Source organism: Dreissena polymorpha, chromosome 2, assembly GCF_020536995.1.
Source record: "Dreissena polymorpha isolate Duluth1 chromosome 2, UMN_Dpol_1.0, whole genome shotgun sequence".
Classification (NCBI taxonomy): domain Eukaryota; kingdom Metazoa; phylum Mollusca; class Bivalvia; order Myida; family Dreissenidae; genus Dreissena; species Dreissena polymorpha.
In genome coordinates this window covers 113,247,667-113,260,189 of record NC_068356.1, presented here as the reverse complement: position 1 = coordinate 113,260,189, position 12,523 = coordinate 113,247,667, and positions in this window count along the sequence as shown.

The window sequence follows — 12,523 nt, the reverse complement described above, 5'->3', positions numbered from 1 at the left end:
ATACCGATATTCGATTCTGGCACGTGTATACGTTTTTACGACACCCTATACACTACTTTTATGTGTCATGTGAACATATCTGCAAAGAATATTCACGTTGGAATTTCCATACATTGTAAATTTAGTTTTATATGAGTTTTGACTTTTCAAACAAAAACTAGTATTTGCATGCATACAATTCTAACTTCGTTGCTGTTGTAGTACAAATTGTTATGAAGTTGTATTCTTGATTGCTAACAATAACGTTAAAATCGTAAATACACAATTAACGGTAGTTAATTCACATGAACACTTTGATTATGAAAGAAAAGAAAAGACAAACCAATTCAAACGAAATAATATGTGATAGAAAATGAAAACATCAGCAAATAAATTCATGTTAATTCTTTGTTAATTTTGAGGAGCGTCGTTAAAAGTCACCAGTAAATTTAGAAAGACACCTTACTTTATTATATATAGAAGTTTTATTTACAACCAAATATCAAAATCAATACATAATTATTTAGAATGATGAAGCAACTGTTTAATCCAAATCTATAACAATTTCTGTATAGCTTTTTTTTTCAATCGAATAAGTATCATACGTGTTTCAGGTCCTTTCTGTCGTCGTAAATGATGTCTGTGAATACCGTTTTCAAGAAGAACACACTTTCGTCTTAGCCTTTCACCTTTTCTACCACTATCACAACCGCAACGCTCATCATTATCATTTATATCGATAAAACGAAGTTTCTTGTCAAGTTTGAATTAAAAACATTAACACTTTATTACTAAAATTCGCCATTGTTTCGTTGCTTTTAGGACAATATGCGAAATCTAAAGAAACCTGTTTATTAATGCCTTGGCAAGTTTACTTGTATACCGTATACTAGGTTATTTAAATTTATTGGGATATTAAGTATTTAGTTAATTTATGTAATCAATTACTGATCGAATAATTAATGAGCCTTTTATAATGCTAGCGAAAAAGTCACGCGATACACGATTCGCTGGCATTCAAACAACATGTGGTCTACAGGTGCACATAAATTAGATTAGCGTGGGTAGTTATATTGCATGTGTATTATTTGTAATGAATTATTTTCATGGATTAAAACGTTATTTTCTACCACCGTTTATATATATATATATATATATATAAAGTCACCAACAAATTAGGTCTCTCGACTTAAACATACTTATTGGGACCTACTAGAAATAACAGTGTTACAGACGCCACTGTCACATATTACGTATAGATTTTCGGTCTGGATTCTATGTATACCTATATAGATCAGGAAATCTCGATAGAGTTATAGTTTTAGGTGCACCCCTCTCTTGGGTCAGGGCCCAGTTATTAATTGGGCTTTAGACCCAACATGTGCATATATAATATATATGCAGTAAGCTATTGGGTCAAATTTGTTTGTTGATACATGTACATGCTTATCATTGAGGATTTGCTTTTTATTTGAAAGTTTTTCAAAACACAAAAGCATTACATCGGTAGTGTTTTAAGACAAGTGGCAAAAGTGTTGGCAAAGGCGGATTTGGAATCTCCTTAGCCGACCAAAGCTTTGTACCCGAGTGCGAAACATTGTACCGGGCTTAATAGGCGCGTGACTTATCCTGTTATTACCCGTGTCTCATCATTAAAGCCTTGTTTTCGACAGGTTTTTGCACTTCTTCGGCGATCATTCCATAGAGTTTGTGCAATAATGTATATTCAATATTTTTAGGCGCTCGTAGCAGTCATCATCAATATGGAACTGATCCAAAAACATACCATCGGAGAATATTTGAATAAACAAGGGAACATCATGGTTAAGACGATTCTTCTCAAGAAACTGGTTTCAGTTAATACTGATGTTTATCTACATAACTGACAGCCAACGTATAAAACCCCAAAACGGCCCCAAAACAACGCACAGTCCTCCAGTCACCTTTCCCCATATATTTGACCTTTGACCTTGAATGATGACCTTGACCTTTCACCACTCAAAATGTGCAGCTCCATGAGATACATATGCATGCCAAATATCAAGTTTCTATATTCAATATATCAAAAGTTTTGACCAATGTTAAGCTTGGCGCAAACCAACAAACTGACAAACTAACAAACCAACAAATAGTAATGCTTTGCATTTCTCCGGTTTTAAACGATCAGCCACCACATTTTGTATCATTTAAGTTAAACCCGAAGATATCAAGAGACAGACGTTTTTGTTTCTAGCATTTCAAAATAAAACGTCGGTTAGAGTTTATTAGCGGTCATTAAACGTTTTAAGAACAGATACGAGTCCCCATATACCTGGTGCAAGTGATACCCACACACCAAGTTTCAAACAAATCCATCATTCCTACGTAAATTTATTATCCGGAAATCAAATCTATATTTTTAGTAACAGTGACTTAGATATTTGACCCTTTGACCCCATATGCAATCCAACCCCAGATCTTTCCCTAAGCTACCTACAGACCAACTTTTAAAAAAATCCGTAATTCCTTAGTAAAGTTATCATCCGGAAACCAAATTTCTATTTTAGTAGCAGTGGCCTAGTTATTTGACCTTTTGACCCCATATGCAATCCCACACCAGATCTTCCCCTAAGCTACTTTAAGATCAACTTTCAAACAAATCAGTCATTCCTAAATCAAGTTATCATCCGGAAAACACCTCAGACAGACAGACGGACGGACAGACACACATCGATAGACACTATAGACCCCTCTGGAAACCGGCAGAGGACTAAAAATGCATTAAGTGACCCTCTGACCTAGCCTTTTACCAAACACGATCCAAATTTGAACTTAACCAAGATAACATCCAAAAGCAACTACTGACCAAGTTTTGAGAAGAGTAGTAAAAATTTTTGAATAAGAGTCCGGACAATTTAACACATTGAATGCTCACCAATTTTTTACCAAATATTACCCATATTTGAACTTGACATAGATATCATCAATATGCAACTATTGACCAAGATTAGTAAAGATGGGATGAATATTATTTAAATTAAAGTCTGGACAATATGACATTGAATGCTGTAAATTCACAAAGTGACCAGAGCTAGTTTTTGACCCGACAAGACCCATATTAAAACTTGGCCTAGATATAATCCAGATGCAATGTCTGACCAAGTTTGATCGGATGATTACTATTTGAATCAGAGTATTGACAAAGTGCTGGACACAGCCTGCTATTGGGGTCGCATAATACGTCCCGTTTTTCAAACAGGCGTATAACAACAGTCTTACATTTTCACCGAACACAAAACAGTACAAGATCCATAACACATTTTGACCTGGCATGCAACATGACCAAACAGAAGATAAAGGCTGATGTGTTGATGGTGGTTAACTAATTGTATTATTTTAAGTGGAGCTAAAGAGGTGGTTTTTATACGGAGACTATCAAGTTGGTTATAGATGCTGATGCTGATGCCATTGATCCAATACAATTTAATGTGTGATCCCTTCATATTGTGTTAGTCAGTGCATTGAAATGTTTAAAATTATTATATTATAATATTACACAACTTCTTAACCGGACTGGATTGTCTGTTTGATTCGCGGATATCAGAGTATCTCGATATTTGTTACAGTTCTTCTAATTGCAGCATTCTATTATCGCCGAACTCATGTAAATAGCATTTGATCAGTTAAAAAATAATCGATCACTGTTAAACAGCTAGTTCAACCTTTTGTTAATTTCAAATGAAAATTAATACTCCACAATAGCCTTCTTTAAAAAAATGCATAGTTTTAATAACTTACCACTAGATGTTGCAGGCCGAGTTTGGTTCCCAAGAAGAGTCCCCGTCTCAGAGTTACATGTAACTGCTTCACTAGTCTCTGACACAATTGGATAAAATCGACCTTCATCAGACTCGGCTATCTTAGTCTCCATGGCATCCACACCTTCATCTGACTCAATACTCTCAGACTCGATGGGATCAGGACCTGAATAAAAATAAATACAGTTCTGCGGGTTTTTGCAAGTAATATACATTATATTGTTGATTGGTAGTCTCCATCTGGTCTACATTACCAGTAAAACAGAAACTCATAACCAAATAGGATGTACAAAAACTACAAGCCTGGTCATTGACATCCATCTTATCTCAATGTGATCAGCATTTATCAATTAAATTTATTGATGACCCAACAATTCTGCATGTGTTATATATAACACATTTATTGGGTCACTAGATTAGGCTTTTTAAGTATAATAATAGAGGCGTGTTCCACTTTTTTTCGCTGCTTTCACCAAACATGACAATTTCTCAGAAAAAAAGTTTCAAGTCAAAATAAGTAATGGCTTTTGAAATATTGTTAGTTGCCCAAAATATGTAAAAAAAATTGTCAAAAAGGTGATTGTTTATACAGCAAACCAGAACAGTGTGCATAATGTATATCACCAGTGTTTCAGATTGCGATTTTTTAGACAGACTCTTAGCAATATTATGTTAGCCAGTATATATTTTCGAATCATAAGAGATGTTTCATGCCAAATATCTAAGCTCTGGATCTTTTAGTTTCAGAGAAGACTTTTAAGATTTTTCCTTTTATGTATGGAATGGAATTATTTGAATACTCTGGGTAAAGGTTCATGCAAGAAGAAATGTTATTTAAGTAAAATTTATGACGAAGATTGATGAAGGAACTGGACACAGGTTGATAACAAAAGCTCACCAGTAGTAAATTATGCTCAGGTGAACATATTACAAAAACTATTATACCTTCCACAGAGATGTCTGCTAACTGTTTGCCCTTCCATTTGTTCACACAGCCACCGTGTACCGCCATGAGAAGTTGAGACACCTGAATGACATAAATGACAAAGTCTACTGGTAATGGTGCAGTATTAATTGTGATCGTGAATTACCGCACAATTCCCTTGTATTGAACTATCTGCCAAAAAAAAAAAAAAACTACAATATATTTGTCATCACCAAAAAGTGGTGGAAATCCTTCATACATGCACAATATTGAGCATATTTAACTTAAATAGTATTATTTTATCTAAAAACATCAAAAGGTCTTTATACTGTAAATTCTAAGAAGATCTGGAACTCCTGCAAACATGCACATCATGTGTAGTTGCTCTGGCCATCAACGGAAAACTGAGTTGTGCACACGAATTATATATACTAATGGAGTATTCTAGTGCAGAGCTTAATAAAACAAAGGGCCATATATTTGAAAAGTAAAGAGGGAATCTGAAACTCCTGTCTGCACGCACATCACACCACGTCTAGTTGCTTTAAATTTGAAAGCCGTCAATGCAAAACTGTAAGAGTTGTGCACATAAGACTGACCCAACAGACTGTGACAAACAGAAAGACAAGCTGACTCCAGTATACCCCCATTTCCAACATCAGTATGTATACTGTAATTAATTTTGCCCCATATTACCGCCGATATTCGGCTGCTTCCCAATCGCAAAAAAATCAACATTTTTTCCGAAAAATCTGACCTAAATTTCCCCAAAAAGGCCAAATTTTCCCAATAAACCCATACAGATTGTAATGTTAAAAAGCGATAATGTTGAAGAACGAGTACCAATCTTGCGTGTCACCGAACGACAACTGACTTACGTATTGGTTCGCGCGTGTAGCTAAATACTGTATGTATGATTTTACGTTGCTATCCGCACATTTCTATATTGAAGAGGATACTGGCAATAGTCGATGTATTGCGATTGAGCCCGCCCGTTTTTACGTCATCGTCCAAGATGGCGGCAAGCAGAAAAGAAATTACGACGAACAGCGAAAATGATAAATAACATTCGAATAAACAACGGATATCATATGATTATAAAGGGATAATTAAATGCGTGTGTCAGTTAACGCCTGCGACTACGTTTGTGATTAAAACAACAAATATTTATTAGAAATCTGCACAGTGAAAGTGTGTCACGGAAACTAGTGTTAGAAAATTGGAGTTCAGTCTACTAGCAATATCTTTTACTTATATGGGTCTCAACAATAAGTGCAAACATGTGTTCTTGTAATAAAGGGCCGGGCCCAACAATGTTCATTAATGATATCAGGGTTGGCATATTGACCGGCCATTTGAGTATTGACCGGGCCGGCGGTCAATACCCGGTTAAAACCGGTCAATACTAGTCATTACTGGTCGATTGAAAATTAAAGCATATAAACAAAGCATAACAAAGGAAGACTTTAAGCTATTCTATATTAAATCAATCGTTATTTTGAAATTGATAAACTTTGTTTTGAGTTATTTATTGTAAAAAATTACTTCTTTATTACTTATGTAAACGGCCTCAAATACATAAGGACTAAGGCAATATCTTTATCTCAGTGTATCACATCTGTTACTAAAGTTTGATTACTATTGTAGCTACCATAGTATTTCACCGATCTTTATTTATACAGAGATCTGGATAAAGGTGCGCAGTGCGTTCTTTTCCCATTTAAACAAAAAAGTGCGCATCATTTCTGTAATTCGATGCGCACCATTACGCTATGTGAATCGTCCAATTTTATAACAGCACGTGCATAGATCCATCCGCCTTTGAATCTTTTGCAGAGAGCGGAGGTCGAGTGTAACGGTTAATTGGGCAAGTGTTTACGCAAGTTGAGTTCTGATTTGCCGAAATTACTCGGCCACAAGCATTGAAACGACACATACATTTATCAATGATTTTCCGAGATATACAGATTAGTTCCGTTTTACAAACTTATTGTACAGTTCCTAACTATGGCTGACGCCCATGTTTACTAAATTCATAAACACATATCCATTATCGTAAATAATGGCAGTGTTTTATTGGATTATTTATACTTATTATCAAATTACAAGGTAATATTATTTATATCTACTATAATATCGAGTTTGTTCAATATAATTAAAATGTTAAACAATATAGTTCCGTTAGAATTATAAATAAATTTGATGGGGTCGCAATTTTACTGATGCTGATTTTCCGTTTGTCTGTAATTTTTACCGGAAATTGATCTTGAGAAGTGTTCTTTCATTTTTGCAAAGTGCCTATTCATTATTGTATGTGCCCATTGTTTTTTTTAATTATCTATGGGGCAATAATCCCATGAAAGAAAAAAATAGTCCGATCTCTGGATCTATTGATATATCTATTTGATAAGCAGATAGACAAACAGAACTCTTGTGTTTTCTAGGGTTATAAATCTGGCCCCTAAGCCTTAATTGGTAATAAACTGCATGCAGTGTTATGTCTCTGATATTGACAATGAAGCAAATCTGCCCTAAGGCTATTTCATATCACTCAAAGCAAAGTAGATAACTTGCTATTCATTTGATAGGTACTTCTAACTTGTCTCCTTTATGTTTTAAGAGGTTTATTTTTTTCCTTTCATATTGGTCTTCAAATGAATAAGCAATCAAAGTTCGTGACAAGTAAGGGTCGTGTCAAAAAGGTGCCAGTTAAGGCCCTATTATCAAATTTGGGTGCCCCAGCCTGTATAGGTGAGAAGACTGTGAGAAGACTGTGGGGACAGTGGGGCATGATTAACAACTAATACACAGTAATTGACAACTTGAATCAAGCACATAATTATCTGAACATTCGTTAGAATTGAAAAAAAGTTCAATTGACAAGAAAAATCAAATTGACCAATTTTGACTGATTTGCAAAATTTTGAGAGATTGGCCTACAAATTGCATGAACAGGTATAAAATAGTGGGTATTGATAGCTGCATACATTATTGGCAACATATCTGTGTAATTTATATTATCAATATTGTTTAATTAAGCATGGACTATTAAAGTTCAATCGACCAGTATTGACCAGTGAGGACCACTTCGGGAGTATTTGACCGGGGAGGTTTTAATCGGTTTATACCGGGGGCGGTCGATTGGTGCCAATCCTAAATTATATTGATACCTATAGTGTTAATTATACCTTTTATTAATTACTTATATGGGACCATAGAATTTCAACTTATATATTTTATGTGGGACCCAACGATGTTTCTTACTTATATGGGACCCAACAATGTTTCTTATATATGGGACCCAACCATTTTCCTTACAATACTTCTTATATATGGGACCCAAGAATGTTTCTTATATATGGGACCCAACAATACTTCTTATATAGGTCCCAACAATATTTCTTATATTATGGTGCCTGACAATATTTCTTACAATACCTCTTATATATGGGACCCACCAATGTTTCTAATATATATATATTATATTCTATATATATAGAAACGCATTAGCGCATGACAAAGTCAATTGATCTTTATCGCTCATAAAGTGTTAAAAACAACATTAAGCCGGCGAGTGTTTTTTATAAGAAGACGATAAAAGGATGAGTGATCGTCTTAAAAGGCAAAACATACACTGAATTGCAACATTTATAACAAACGTAAGAAATTTATGAAAGAGAATATGTTCATGTTTGTATTTTGTATGAGGTTGTTTGAACGAAAATGCTGTTGGTGTGATGTTTTTAAAAACATGTTTGCGTCTTTTTCTTTGGATGAGAATGGTACAGTTACAACGTACTGTCGGTTAATGACAGCGAATCCGTTTTTTATTCGTGTTCTGATGTGACGTCAATGGCACGTTCCAAGCTTTATTTACTAAGATAGTATTTTGTATTATTTAATTTCAAGTTAAATGTGTTATTGTGCTGAGTTTTTGGCAATGAGCCTGTTTTTACACTGTATGCAAACGACTGACGGGTGAACGACGTAGCAATACTACCAACTGACCAACCATCTTAAAATTGTGATCCGAAAACAACGGTCAAATGTGAACAACAGTGTATTTGTATGGTTGAGAAATAAACTTAACTGCAACGAATATACAAGAACAATTAGAAATAAGTATATGAGAAAGAAATTGATCAAACAGTGTACACAATAAGTATTTTTACATCCTAGCGATTTCGACTATAAGTCTTCTTCAGGGGTGTATAGAGATATGAGTTTAAAATTTATCAGAGGGAATGCACAATCGCACCATTGACTTGTAAAATCCAGCAGCCACAGGAAATATCGTTCTGCTGATTTGAGCCATGTGCTTTAGACTGGCGCCTGCGATGTTTATGGTATTGGTGACATTGTAAAAATTGTCAACTTTTTGGCATTCAGTCTTGTTTGTATAGACGTGTGTCGTATTTATTTTTATTTGTATTTAGTTATTTAAGCATATTAAAATTGTGCTATGGACTGACGCCCGTAATGTCCATTATGTCGTAGTAAGAACATAATATTAAAATTTGCAGTGAAAGTTTTACATTCAGTATTGTTTTATATTTATGTTTTGTTTTGTGATTATTTACTTTCACAAAATAAAATTGTGTGTTATAAAATGGCGCATGTTTCTCGAAGTTTTCGTCTTACAATTTTTCAATAGCTTCAATACAGCACAGGGCGATACAATCAAACGTGTGCTGATGCTCGCTGAAATGTGCTGCAAAGGGGATCAGTTAAATTGACGTGTTTTCCAGACCTATGCAAGTGTATGCTTTTTGCTTAAAGTCATTTCCTTACCAACATATTTATGTTGCACACATTATACGTCATGAGGTATACTACATTTGCTGTTTTGCAGTTGTGGGTACCCTTGATGGGCGTAATGGTGCCTGATATATTCTTGAATGTCTGTGTTGGTTGCATAATCTTGCATGTTTGGAAACGAGCAGTGTTGCATAGGACTGACTCGCCTGGGACACTTTTCACAGTTTCGGGTGTTACTTTGGTACGCACAGGTATGTCCCTGAGACTTCTTGGCTTACGGTAGGCTATAGCAGGCTTTTCTGTGAATAGTTTGTTGTAGTTTTTCCGATGTCATGATTTTGGACCAGTGGTTGTTAATAATTTCAGTAATGTTGAACAGCTACGGATGGTAGGTGACTACAAATGGAATTCTTGAATGTGTGACATGTGTTTTGTATGTAAGCAGTTCGTCTCTCTGTAATGCGCTTGCTATAGCTATAGCCTTGGAAACAATATGATCGTCGAATTCTTAGGTATTGAGGAAGCTTTTGTGTTCTCAAATCAAATGCACTTTTATAGGTGCATATGCGTCTAATACGGATTGATAGACTCAACGGAATATTTCTACAGCAATGCCGTGGGTGGCAGCTGGATTGAACAAGGTATTGATGACTATCAATTGGTTTAGAATAAAGGTCAGTCACAAGGTGTTCTCCTTAAATACGTATACATTATCAAGAAATACGAGTTGTTCTTTCGATACTTCACTCGTAAACTTTATAGAGTTGTGGAAAGTATAAGCCTGTTTAAGGATATCATTGAGTTCTTGAGTTGTTCAAGACAATAACACCACTTCATGTCAATATCGTCGATGAAACACAGCCAATTAGGCGTAGGCAATTGTAAAGATAGTTATTAAAACGAGTTTTGTTGTGCGATCTTAAAACTTTAAGTGGTAGCTTTAGCACCTCTAAGAACGGACCTGACGTCCAATGTTGACACACACAGGTGCCATCACTCAGGGGACGCAGGTCCAAGCCACACGCGACTCAAACTCGCCCTTCGTATAGACGTTAACTCGATGTGCAGTGTAATAGATGCTTCATACAGGATATATGCCAATCACAGCTTCATATCTGTAACGGTTCGCCACATGTTGTTAACAGTATCCCCTCATCAGAATTTTAAAATTGTCCAAGATGGATGACCTAGGAGCATTCCCAACTCACTCGATACAAATCTTCTCACATTTTCTAAGACGCCATTGAATCTGTTTGTCATTAAAAATGGCCGCGATATTTTGGAAATTGAGAACGTGTGAGCTATGTGAGATATTTAATAAACACACGACCATTTGTATTATTGATCGCGTCATAACATTTATTTATAACAAAAACTTTCATTGAAAGTGACGAGCAATTAAGTAATCCATCTTATTATGAATTAAACTATGTGTGCTAATATTTTGGGATAAAGGAGCTAATTCTCTCTGTATGACAGTCAATTATGTTAATAAAAGACTCAATTACCTTTTCTGAGACTTTGACTGAGCGACATTTCCTATTAATACCGAGTAAGATGTTCAACTTATAACTGATCCCTTGACATATTTTTTGAATAACCATTTTCATTTTCAAAACAAGTTTTGTAAATTACCACAATACATCTGTGAAATTTTCATCAAATGCTGCATAGCGGTTAATGAGGAGATATCGTTTGGGGAAAAATGGGAAGCAACATATTTTATTGTTTGGGTGGATTTGATTTCAAAACGATAAAATAATGATTTTATTTATTTATCAATATTTACTTGTCAACATTTGTAAAAAATTATTTTTATTGAACGTGTTGACCAGATATTCCTTTATGAAATGTCATATTTTCATATGTCACGTTATGGTGGTATACTGTTTGTCCTTAATTTTATTTCAAAGATATATTTACAGCTTGCTATGTTCACTAAAGATTACGTGTTTTATACCCCTAGTCAATGAAAATCTCACATGTTCTACCTTTTGGCGTTGTGTTTACTTTGTTTCCATATTGTTTATTGAAAGGCTCTACCAAGAGAGACAAACGTGTCCTTATCAGACAAAACAATGAAGCATTTTCCATTGTGCAAACTATTGGTTATATGTATCATTAAGCAGTGTATAAGTGTTAGAAAAGGTTTTGTGAGGCAAGTGATTCTAAAACAAGATATATCAGCCCAGCAAAGATTGTGCTAATTCATAACATGATCACAAAGTTAGTCTAAATTGTCTTCGATCGTCTGTCCCACCGTCTGTCCATATAATTTGTGTGTCCGGCCCTGTTGACATAATTGAAAGTCCACGATGAAGGTAAAAAGGTTGGAGCCTCCTTTTTTGTAACGGCTCCGTATATATTTAATTATATACTATCCTACATATTCTATATACCATTTGCCTTTTGAGGTGTTTCGTGAACACCTGCCACAAAACAAAATTGCACGTGCCCTTCGCAACACTTTGAAAGGTACAACTTAAAAGAAAAATAAACAAATTTATAACTGGGAATTATATTTTCCTTTTCTTTGGACTACCTTGCTAAAAGGAGCTTTTGTTGTTATTCTTGTTTAAAACACTCAGAACAAAGACTTTTATACATATACATATGTTAAGTTACTTAATCATAATAATATTTAGACCAAATCTAAATAAGAAGATTCACAAATGCTATATATGAGTGAAATATTTGTCCCAAGCATGTACAATTTGAGCGTTTGAATGACAATTTGGCAAAACATCACGTTTATAGAGATCACTACTAACGGAATGGTGTATTTATTACAAAGCAATCCCTGTATGTAACAGAGGATTAAACTTAAAGTGGTACCCCATATTGTAAAATGAATGACATCAATACATAAGAATTTTCTTACATTAAACGGCTACAGAAGCTAAGTACCTGCAGGTGTGGCTGAAGTAGAAGTTTTTTGTGGTAGCAGCCGTTTGAGAACAGTTCAGGATATTTTGGGAATCGTATTTCGGTATATAAGTAGCCACTTTGAATTTGACAAAAACTGTGTCTGTTGTTTTTTTTTTAATTTGTATTAAAAAACTGG